Raw genomic sequence first — 12,893 nt, forward strand, 5'->3', positions numbered from 1 at the left:
ATGTCTAGCTGAATGTGGTTACTCTGTGGTATCCATCCACTATCTCTTGACATATGCAGGGGCGGATCCAGAGAGGGGGAGGGGTCGACCTCCCCCCCCCCCTGCTCATCTACATAATTTTTTTTTGTAAATCATCACTTTTTATGAGAAAAGTTTCTGGGTCGTGTGCTTTACCCTTTATCGTCAGATGTGGGACAGATAATGATAGACATTATGTGATATCACAAATAATGCTTTGCATCGAAATTTTGCCTACTCTGAGATATTATTAATGTTATTATAATCTGCAAGTTTCATTGAAATCGGTTGATAATTGTGGTCTGTAACCGTGAGATATTATCAAAGTAATTATATTCTGTAAGTTTCATTGAAATCGGTTGATAATAAAATTGTGGTCTGTAGCCGAGCCACATGAAATGTGTGGTAACCTGATATTTCTGAAACCGTTAACCGGAAGTGGTCGAAATTTCGGCTACTCTGAGATATTATTAAAGTAATTATAATCTGCACGTTTCATGAAATTCGGTTGATAATTGTGGTCTGTTGCCGTGCCACATGAAATGTGTGGTAACCTGATATTTCTGAAACCGTTAACCGGAAGTGGCCGAAATTTTGGCTACTCTGAGATATTATTAAAATAATTATAATCTGTTAGTTTCATTGAAATCGGTTGATAATTGTGGTCTGTAGCCGTGCCACATGAAATGTGGGGTAACCTGATATATCGGAAACCGTTAACCGGAAGTGGCCGAAATTGTGGCTACTCTGAGATATTATTAAAGTAATTATATTCTGTAAGTTTCATTGAAATCGGTTGATAATTGTGGTCTGTAGCCGTGCCACATGAAATGCGGGGTAACCTGATATCTCTGAAACTGCTTACCGGAAGTGGTCGAAATTTTGACTACTCTGAGATATTATTAAAGTAATTATAATATGCAAGTTTCATTGAAATCGGTTGATAATTGTGGTCTGTAGCCGTGCCACATGAAATGTGTGGCAACCTGATATCTCGGAAACCGCTAACCGGAAGTGGTCGAAATTCTGGCTACTCTTGAGATATTATAAAATTATTATAATTTTCAAGTTTCATGAAAATCGGTTGATAATTGTGGTCTGTAGCCGTGCCACATGAAATGTGTGGTAACCTGATATCTCAGAAATCGCTAACCGGAAGTGGCCGAAATTTTGCCTACTCTGAGATATTATTAAAGTTATTATAATCTGCAAGTTTCATTGAAATCGGTTGATAATTGTGGTCTGTAGACGTGCCACATGAAATGTGTGATAACCTTATATCTTGGAAACCGCTAACCGGAAGTGGTCGAAATTTGGCCTACTCTGAGATATTATTAATGTTATTATAATCTGCAAGTTCCATTGAAATCGGTTTGTAATTGCGGTCTGTAGCCATGCCACATGAAATGTGTGGTAACCTGATATCTCCGAAACTGCTAACCGGAAGTGGTCGAAATTTTGGCTACTCTGAGATATTATTTATGTTATCATATTCTGTAAGTTTCATGGATATTGGTTCATAATTTCGGTCTGTAGCCGTGCCACATGAAATGTGTGGTAACCCCCGGCCATATCTCGGAAACCGCCAACCGGAAGTGGCCGAAAGTTTTGCTACTCAGAGATGTTAATGCATTTCCATGTTTCTGGGACATATAGTATAATGTCCTTAATATACGTAAAACGCTCGAAAGAATTATGATTATTTTATGAAAATCAATCGAAAAAATATCCCCAAATCTTTTAAACATAAGAAAAAAGCGGACTGCTAAGCAAGGTCGATTGTATACTTCATGTGGTATAGTGCGATGGATTCCGCTATTTCTGTGATATATCTGATACTTTTCTTAGTTTATATAATACAATCACACAAATTTTATATTTCGATGAAAATTAATTCATAGAAATACTTTATAATCTTTCAAAATTAAGAAAATGTCTCACTGCTAAGCGAGGCCGATTATATTCTTCATGTGGTATAGTGCTATGAATTCCGCTATTTCTGTGATACATAAGGTACTATTCTTAAATATATTTAAAACAAGATAATGTTAAGGCAATTTGCTGAAAATTTCAGTCAAATTGATCCACTATGAACCGAGAAATAAGCAGTAAGCGATCAAAAGTTCCGCATAGCCTCGGTCATCATTACTAAAGTCGGTTTGACAAAAACCATAGTCTCGATTATCCACTTAATCGTTAAATCGAGAAGGAGTTATGCAGCAAATCGGATAATAATCCGAAAAATGTCTAATTAATAGTTTATATAACATTTCAGGCCTAAAAAAAGACGTAGAATAGGCAAATTTAGCTCTTGCATAAAGCATGTTTAATTTATATAATAACTAGAAATATTTTATAACCTTTCAAAATTAAGAAAAAGTCCCAGCTAGGCCTATTAGGCTCTATACGCGGTATTGGATGGTGCATTTCCGTGTTTCTGGGATATATAAGATAGTGTGCTTAATATACGTAACACATTAGAAAGAAATATCGTTATTTTATGGAAATCAATTGAAAAAATATCCGCAAATCTTTTAAACGTAAGAAAAGGGCTGACTGCTAAGCAAGGCCGGCTGTATACTTCATCTGGTATAGTGCGATGAATTCCGCTATTTTTGTGATATATAAGATGCTATTCTTAGTTTCTATAATACAGTCACTCAAATACTTTTTTTCTATGAAAATTAATTCATAGAAATACTTTATAATCTTTCAAAATTAAGAAAAGGTCCCACTGCTGAGCGAGGCCGATTGTATATTTTATGCATAGAGAGGCCGATGAGGCTCAATACGCGATATTGGGTGATGAATTCCCGTGTTTCTGGGATATACATGTATAGTATAATGTCCTTAATATACGTAAAACGTTCGAAAGAAATAAGATTATTTTATGAAAATCAATTAAAAAAATATCCCCCAAATCTTTTAAACGTAAGAAAAAGTCCCACTGCTAAGTGAGGTCGATTGTATACTTCATATGGTATAGTGCAACGGATTCCGCTATGTCTGTGATATATAAGATGCTATTCTTAATTTATATAATGCAATCACTCAAATATTATTTTTCTATGAAAATTAATTCATAGAAATACTTTATAATCTTTCAAAATTAAGAAAAGATCCCACTGCTGAGCGACGCCGATTGTATATTTCATGCATAGCGAGGCTGATGAGGCTCTATACGCGATATTGGGTGATGAATTTCCGTGTTTCTGGGATATATAGATAATATCTCAGAGTAGCCGAAATTTCGACCACTTCCGGTTAGCGGTTTCAGAGATATCAGGTTACCACACATTTCATGTGGCACGGCTACAGACCACAGTTATCAACCGATTTCAATGAAACTTACAGATTATAATAACTTTAATAATATCTCAGAGTAGGCAAAATTTCGGCCACTTCCGGTTAGCGGTTTCCGAGATATCAGGTTACCACACATTTCATGTGGCACGGCTACAGACCACAATTATCAACCGATTTCAATGAAACTTGCAGATTATAATTACGTTAATAAGATCTCAGAGTAGTCAAAATTTCGACCACTTCCGGTTAGCAGTTTCGAAGATATCAGGTTACCCTCCATTTCATGTGGCACGGCTACAGACCATAATTATCAACCGATCTCAATGACACTTACAGATTATAATTACCGTAATAATATCTCAGAGTAGGCAAAATTTCGACCACTTCCGGTTAGCGGTTTCCGAGATATCAGGTTACCACACATTTCATCTGGCACGGCTACAGACCACAATTATCAACCGATTTCAATGAAACTTGCAGATTATAATTACTTTAATAATATCTCAAAGTACGCAAAATTTCGGCCACTACCGGTTAGCGGTTTCGGAGATATCAGGTTACCAGACATTTCATGTGGCACGGCTACAGACCACAATTTTATTATCAACCGATTTCAATGAAACTTGCAGATTATAATTACTTTAATGATATCTCAGAGTAGTCAAAATTTCGGCCAGGTCCTGTTAACGGTTTCCGATATATCAGGTTACCACACATTTCATGTGGCACAGCTACAGACCACAATTATTAACCGATTTCAATGAAACTTACAGTTTGTAATAATTTTAATAATATCTCAGAGTAGCCGAAATTTCGACCACTTCCGGTTAGCGGTTTCCGAGATATCAGGTTACCACACATTTCATGTGGCACGGCTACAGACCACAATTATCAACTGATTTCAATGAAACTTACAGAATATAATTACTTTAATAATATCTCAGAGTAGCCAAAATTTCGTCCACTTCCGGTTAACGGTTTACGATATATCATGTTACCATACATTTCATGTGGCACGGCTACAGACCACAATTATCAACCGATTTCAATGAAACGTACAGAATATGATAACATTAACGGTTTCCGAGATATCAGGTTGCAACAAATTTCATGTGGCATGGCTAACGACTGCAAATACAAACCGATTTCAATGAAACTTGCAGATTATAATTACATTAATAATATCTGAGAGTAGCCAAAATTTCGACCACTTCCGGTTAGGAGTTTCGGAGATATCAGGTTACCACACATTTCATGTGGCACGGCTACAGATCGCAATTACAAACCGATTTCCATGAAACTTACAGATTATAATAACATTAATATCTCAGAGTAGGCAAAATTTCGACCACTTCCGGTTAGCGGTTTCCGAGACATCAGGTTATCACACATTTCATGTGGCACGTCTACAGACCACAATTATCAAGCGATTTCAATGAAACTTGCAGATTATTTAATAATATCTCAGTGTAGGCAAAATTTCGGCCAATTCCGGATAGCGGTTTCCGAGATATCAGGTTACCACACATTTCATGTGGCGCGGCTACAGACCACAATTATCAACCGATTTCCATGAAACTTACAGAATATGATAACATTAATACTGTCTCAGAGTAGCCAAACTTTCGACCACTTCCGGTTAGCGGTTTCCGAGATATCAGGTTACCACACATTTCATCTGGCACGGCTACAGACCACAATTATCAACCGATTTCAATGAAACTTGCAGATTATAATAACTTTAATAATATCTCAGAGTAGGCAAAATTTCGGCCACTTCCGGTTAGCGGTTTCCGAGATATCAGGTTACCACACATTTCATGTGGCACGGCTACAGACCACAATTATCAACCGATTTCAATGAAACTTGCAGATTATAATTACGTTAATAATATCTCAGAGTAGTCAAAATTTCGACCACTTCCGGTTAGCAGTTTCGAAGATATCAGGTTACCCTACATTTCATGTGGCACAGCTACAGACCACAATTATCAACCGATTTCAATGACACTTACAGATTATAATTACCCTAATAATATCTCAGAGTAGGCAAAATTTCGACCACTTCCGGTTAGCGGTTTCCGAGATATCAGGTTACCACACATTTCATGTGGCACGGCTACAGACCACAATTATCAACTGATTTCAATGAAACTTACAGAATATAATTACTTTAATAATATCTCAGAGTAGCCAAAATTTCGTCCACTTCCGGTTAACGGTTTACGATATATCATGTTACCATACATTTCATGTGGCACGGCTACAGACCACAATTATCAACCGATTTCAATGAAACGTACAGAATATGATAACATTAACGGTTTCCGAGATATCAGGTTGCAACAAATTTCATGTGGCATGGCTAACGACTGCAAATACCAACCGATTTCAATGAAGCTTGCAGATTATAATTACATTAATAATATCTGAGAGTAGCCAAAATTTCGACCACTTCCGGTTAGGAGTTTCGGAGATATCAGGTTACCACACAGATCGCAATTACAAACCGATTTCCATGAAACTTACAGATTATAATAACATTATAATCTCAGAGTAGGCAAAATTTCGACCACTTCCGGTCAGCGGTTTCCGAGATATCAGGTTATCACACATTTCACGTGGCACGTCTACAGACCACAATCATCAAGCGATTTCAATGAAACTTGCAGATTATTTAATAATATCTCAGTGTAGGCAAAATTTCGGCCAATTCCGGATAGCGGTTTCCGAGATATCAGGTTACCACACATTTCATGTGGCGCGGCTACAGACCACAATTATCAACCGATTTCCATGAAACTTACCGAATATGATAACATTAATACTGTCTCATAGTAGCCAAACTTTCGACCACTTCCGGTTAGCGGTTTCCGAGATATCAGGTTACTACACATTTCATGTGGCACGGCTACAGACCACAATTATCAACAGATTTCCATGAAACTTACAGAATATGATAACAATAATAATATCTCAGTGTAGGCAAAATTTTGACCACCTCCGGTTAGCGGTTTCGGAGATATCAGGTTACCACACATTTCATGTGGCACAGCTACAGACCACAATTATCAACCGATTTCCATGAAACTTGCAGATTATAATTACATTAATAATATCTCAGAGTAGCCAAAATTTCGACCACTTCAGGTTAGCGGTTTCGGAGATATCAGGTTACCACACATTTCATGTGGCACGGCCACAGACCACAATTTTCAACCGATTTCAATGAAACTTGCAGCTTATAATTACATTAATAATATCTCAGAGTAAGCAAAATTTCGACCACTTCCGGTTAGCGGTTTCGGAGATATCAGGTTACCACACACTTCATGTGGCACGGCTACAGACCACAATTAACAACAGATTTTCTTGAAACTTGCCGATTATAATTACTTTAATAATATTACAGAGTAGCCGAAATTTCGACCACTTCCGGTTAGCGGTTTCGGAGATATCAGGTTACCACACATTTCATGTGGCACGGCTACAGACCACAATTATCAACCGATTTTCATAAAACTTACAGAATATGATAACATTAATAATATCTCAGAGTAGGCAAAATTTCTACCACTTCCAGTTAGCGGTTTATGACACGATAATTTCTAACTCGACTGACATGGTGCCATACCGTGATACAGTTACCCGCTCACTAGACAGGATAGCTTCCAAATAAAAATATACTAAAATATCTCCAAAACAGCTTTATTTATACATTAAACATGAAAATAATATAATTCGGTTATTGGGATGGCTGAACAGCACCGGGTAATCAGATATGACAGGTTCGGGACGCTTTGTGGGCGTCGCTAACAATATTCAAACACTAAAATTATAAATAAAAGAAAATTTACCGTACAAGAATTAGGCTCCTTTATAATTCTATATATCAGTAAAGTAAAAATCTATTTCTACCACTTCCAGTTAGCGGTTTATGACACGATAATTTTTAACTCGACTGACATGGTGCCATACCGTGATACTGTTACCCGCTCACTAGACAGGATAGCTTCCAAATAAAAATATACTAAAATATCTCCAAAACAGCTTTATTTATACATTAAACATGAAAATAATATAATTCGGTTGTTGGGATGGCTGAACAGCACCGGGTAATCAGATATGACAGGTTCGGGACGCTTTTTGGGTGTCGCTAACAATATTCAAACACTAAAATTATAAATAAAAGAAAATTTACCGTACAAGAATTAGGCTCCTTTATAATTCTATATATCAGTAAAGTAAAAATCTATTAAAACTCACACTAAAATCTCCAATGTCTACTGTTGCAATAAACAGGGATTGACTTAAAAATCAGATCAAATCAAGTAAGTAAAAAATCTATTAACACTCCCACTAAAATTCCTAATTTATACTGTTGCAATAACAGGTATTGACATAATAATCAGATCAAATCGCTTAACGCACAGGCAAACTATATTAACTATCTTTAAACGACAAAGGACTGACAAGCCTAGACCTGGGAAACATTCTGAAATGATAAAAGAACCCTCGCCTCAACTACGAAAACCTATATACAAAATTGTTAATATATATTTCCTACATTTTGACACTAAAAATCTACAAACATATTAAAGGAGGTAATTAATATTTACGGAAAACTGTATTTGAACAATAATTAATAAAAATTGGGTTATGTCTCCTAGATTTACAGACAATACCAAATGAAATAATTAAAATATGAATAAAATTCGGCATGTTATAGGCACATCAAAAATAATGATAGGCACGCGTTCAGAATACTAATTTGCAATAATAAAACACAAAAACATGACTCAAAGATATTCTGTCGATGCCTGCCGATATCCATCTTTCACTACTATGAATGCTCATATAGACTATATATAAAGACAAAGGATTAAAGGGACGGCACACCACTACCGGGATATTCTAAAAATAAACTCGGCAGGGGGTGGAAAGTAGATTACACAGGTTTCTAAATTCGAGGACCGATTTTGGTCCTCGAAAACCCGATGGTCCAGCAATTGTTGGTGTGCAAGCATACAAGTGTCCCCAATTCAATGATCTGCCCACACACACACCCACACACACACACACACCCACACACACGCAGACAGGGGCGTCGGCAATATACGTCCGATGTTTTGTGCGTCTTTGCATGGCGCATCCTTTTGGTAATATCAAATTTGAAAAAAATAATATTTGCTTTCAAAAAGTTGTACCGAACTGTCAGAATTGTAGTTTTTGCTAAATTTACGTCACTTCCGTTGCCGAAAGGAAATTTCATCGGTAACAAAAAAATGACATTTTAGACCACAGAGCATATGAACTTTGATTTATACAAATTGAACAATAAATAATTTATGTAGAACCAATAAACTGAATTAGCCAATAGCGGCCAAGGAAAATTATCAAGACAAAAATTGTTCATATTTTTGCTCAAATCACATATCCCTTTAATCTGGGTAAAACGCCATAAAAAGATATTCATAAATAAAATACTGAGACAAAAAAAATTCAGATTTTTGCTCAAGTCAGATGACTCGTTAATTTTGCGTAAAACACGACTAAAAAATATTCATAAATAAAAAAGTTTTTTGTTAAAATTTAAATTTTCAAATTTTGGCACCTAATATCTCCGAAGATACGCAGTGTGAAATCCTAATAATAATCTTTACAAAAATAATAGTGTTTCACACAAGCTACGCAGTGTGAAACCCTAATAATCTTAACAAAAACAAAAGTGTTTCACACAAGCTACGCAGTGTGAAACCCTAATGATGAGGTAGATTCTTGTGCTTCAGTTGAATATTTTGGTATGTCTTCAAACAAAGGTTATGAACCGTATACAGACAACTCCTACATCACGAGTCACGACACAATAAATCGATCAGAATCTTCTATTAAGCACGAGACTACATTCGATATACGTCTGCCTCATTTCACCCCGACAGAAAACCAGGAACATACCGATTCCATGGGAAAATGCACATGGCGGTACCCAAAAATCATCCAATGGATTAGCAACCAGTTTTTCTGTCGGGTCTAGACGAGGGGATAACACAGTACAGTGCTTCACGAAAGATATTTAGCAACATGTTGGACGTGGTCATTTGTTAAATAACGGCTTGGGATCGCCCGATAAAGAACGTTCGAGTAAAACCAACGTTTCGTATAAAACGTCACCAAAACTTGGAAAATCGGAAAAATCTAAATCCAAGAGGGTTCATCTAGTTTTCAGGAAAGAGATTGTCGATTATTCGGACCAAGGAACAACAGTGCGCCAGACTTCGTGCACGGGCTTGTTAACAGGCGGAGAAGGTGAAGATGGTGTCAAAAGTGTCGGAAGTTCCAAAAATGAAAAGTTCCGTGTGGCATGTTATGATCAACTTGATGGCCTCGCAAAATCAGAAAGCTTAAATGCATCAAGAAAGGGTTTAATTCTTAAAATGGAAAATAATGATCAAGATCAAAGAAAGGAAAGCATGGAAGGTAAGGCACGATTACCTGCACGAGACGCCAGCCCTTTAACCCTGTACCAAACATTTGAAAATAAAACCCATAATTCTGAAAATACAGCACAAAACTCCTCGCTTTCAAGAATACCAAGAAGGCATCCTACAAGTACCAAAGTTATACGTGTCACTGACGATGCCAGCACTGAAACCAGAACAGAACCCATAGAATCCTGCCCTGAAAAAGAATTTGATGAAGAAAAAAAATCGTCTGCTGTGAAGATTAAATTACCAAAAAGGGCCACGACTACCAGTGTTCAACAAAAAGCCAGGATAAAAATATCGTCTGCTCCACGGAAACAGCCAAATAAATCTCACTTACCAACACGTCTCGATTCGTCACCATGTAAACAAGTTGTCGAAGGATTAGGGGCCAATGTTGATCCTTTACTTCATTACGACGTTATTCAACAGACAAACAATATCCCCTTCATGCATTCAACTCGTGATCTTTCAAACTCACCTCATGTAACCGACCGGAAAAGCACATGTGATAAAATATTATATGAGGGCTCTTCATTTCCTTTAAGGGGCTCTCAAATATCGGACTCCGACTTCAAACCTTGTTTCCGGAAAGAAGAACAGAACCTTGGCAAATCACCGATTTCAGATTCCAGTGAACGTGTTTTCCCCGCATCTCGCATTCCTTCTCGTGTAATATCAGAGCAACCACTTGTAGCAGACGACACAATTCTACGAGATTACATCACGCGCGTTATTGGTACGCGAGGTATTAGTGACAACAGAACTGTTAAATATCACCATTTGAATGAAATTTCTAGTCGTACTGGAGATTGTGACCTGACACCTTGTAACTGCTTGAACAATGCCGATGATAAGATAGAAGGTGGGCATCAACAGCTAGTTGTGAATATCAACGACCCATCGGAGCATCAAGGTGAATTAGTCAATACATTAAACGTATGTGGCCAGAATTTGTGTAATGTGAATCTAGTATCGGATACTTCAAATACACCTATTTCTAAAGTACAATTATACACCGATAATTTTGAATATTTGGCAGCTGGAGATAAAAACAAGGGCGGCGAAAGAGGATTAAATATTCAGTTAACCCAGGAGGGAAAATACACTAGCAAGTCAGGCGAGGCACGTGTTTATAATAACGATGAAAACCACATTGTTTTCAACCCACACTTGAATTATTTACTGCAAGGTGTCACCATTTTACAAAATAAGGACTGTTTAAATTCAAACCCTGTCGTGAAAGATAACCTCGAACAAAACATGTACCAAAGGTCACATTTTAAAACTACAGGCATTTCATCAAATTATAAACAAAGCCAAGTTTCTAAGATTCCGACCTTCGACCGTCCACCTAGGGGTCATGAACAGCGTGCCAAAATTCCATGTGCGGAAGGTGGATTGGTGGACAAGGACACGTGGTCTGCAAAAATGGAAAGGGGCTCAAAGCAGACGATGTCGACCCAACAACAGGTTATGCCATCCGAAGTGCCAAACTCTAACAAGTGTAAATCTGCCGACAGACACTCTCAACAGCAGCACACGAGAACGTTTACAAAGAAAATAAACCAAAACGGTGCGAGCCGGGAACAAAATGTATTTGGGACTCAGATTACAAAATATGGAGGTGATAAAAGGATAAAAACAATGGGAGAGATCGAAGAAACTTCTTCAAAATCTCGTAAATTAAGTTCAGTAAAAACAATGCTACCAGTAGAATCTAAAATTACCAAGTTGCAGGATAACATCACAGTTATTAAAAACAGTGAAAGTTGTGGCACCAATACACGTAATACGACTCTCGTGGCGCCTGCTTCTCATCCCGATGACGTAATGTTAATCTCGAGAATACCAGATGTTATTAGTGATGAAAATCTAAATTTAGCAAATGTCGACCAAAAGAACATTGAAACAATTCAAACACAAGATAAAACTGAAAACAGATATTTAAAAAATAATGAATGCCGCACAACAGTAAAAAAAGTTTCAGAAATTTATTCTGAGGTAACCAATGATGATGTCAAAATTTTTAGTTGTTCAACAGCTGATAAAGGAATTTTCAACAATAATAGTCCTGAAAGTTGGCAAACTCATCATAAAAATGCCACCGTTTTTTCAGGTTACGGAAGTTTAGTTGAAAGTGAACGGGAGCAGACGGCAGAAAGTAGGAGTTGTAACAGACAGCTGACGGCTAAAGCTGTTAGTAAATACAGAAGCAGTAGTAGCAAAGGTAAAGTTGAAAATATACTTGGTAATATTACTAATATTAGAGAGGAAATTATATACAGCTGTTAATAGCTTAAAGAGACGGAATTTATTAATTTTATTTAGGAATGAATCTATAACCCTATTACTTTCATCAAATTAAAAAAAAACCATTTATTAAAATACCAATTTTGAAATGAAATGAAATGAAATGGGGTTTAATGTCCTACTGTTCTGCTCCAAACTGGGCTAATGAAGACGGGCATACGCCATACAGTGTGCTATGAGGGAAATTTTGCCCGGACAGCGGCACTATGGCCTACTCTTATATCGAATTCCAGTTGTCAAGGCATCTTTTACATGCACGCCAATGTGTACACGAGACCTCGGTTTTTCGTCCCATCCAAACGACTAGACAGCTGTCCTTGTCAGGCCCTCCGTCCATACCAATTTTGAGAAAGCAATTTTGAGAGAGCATCTAATTGTTTATAGTGATTGGTAGTTATTGGTGGTAAATCAAAATGGTTTACACGTGGGTCCTTTAAGTGAACAAGTAACCAACCTTTTACTCAAACTGTTAAGAAAATAAGTTGTGTTTGATAAATTTGTAATTCATCTGTTTAAATGACTGTCTGTGATATTTATCTGCTTCCTTTACTTATATTACAGCTATACAGCTGATAAACAGACAGTCAAATACACTACACAACAATTATAGCCAGGATAACTGTGCAAAGGAAGGAATAAAAGAGAAAAGAATAAGAAGAAAGGAAGAATTAGCAGGTATAAAAAATAGTGACATTCAGAGGGAGAGAAAAGATGACTCAAAAGATGAATTAAGTGCAAAATGTGATTCATTAATTCAAAGTGATAGAGAGAAGA

This window comes from Patella vulgata, chromosome 1 (genome assembly GCF_932274485.2).
Source record: "Patella vulgata chromosome 1, xgPatVulg1.2, whole genome shotgun sequence".
Lineage (NCBI taxonomy): Eukaryota > Metazoa > Mollusca > Gastropoda > Patellidae > Patella > Patella vulgata.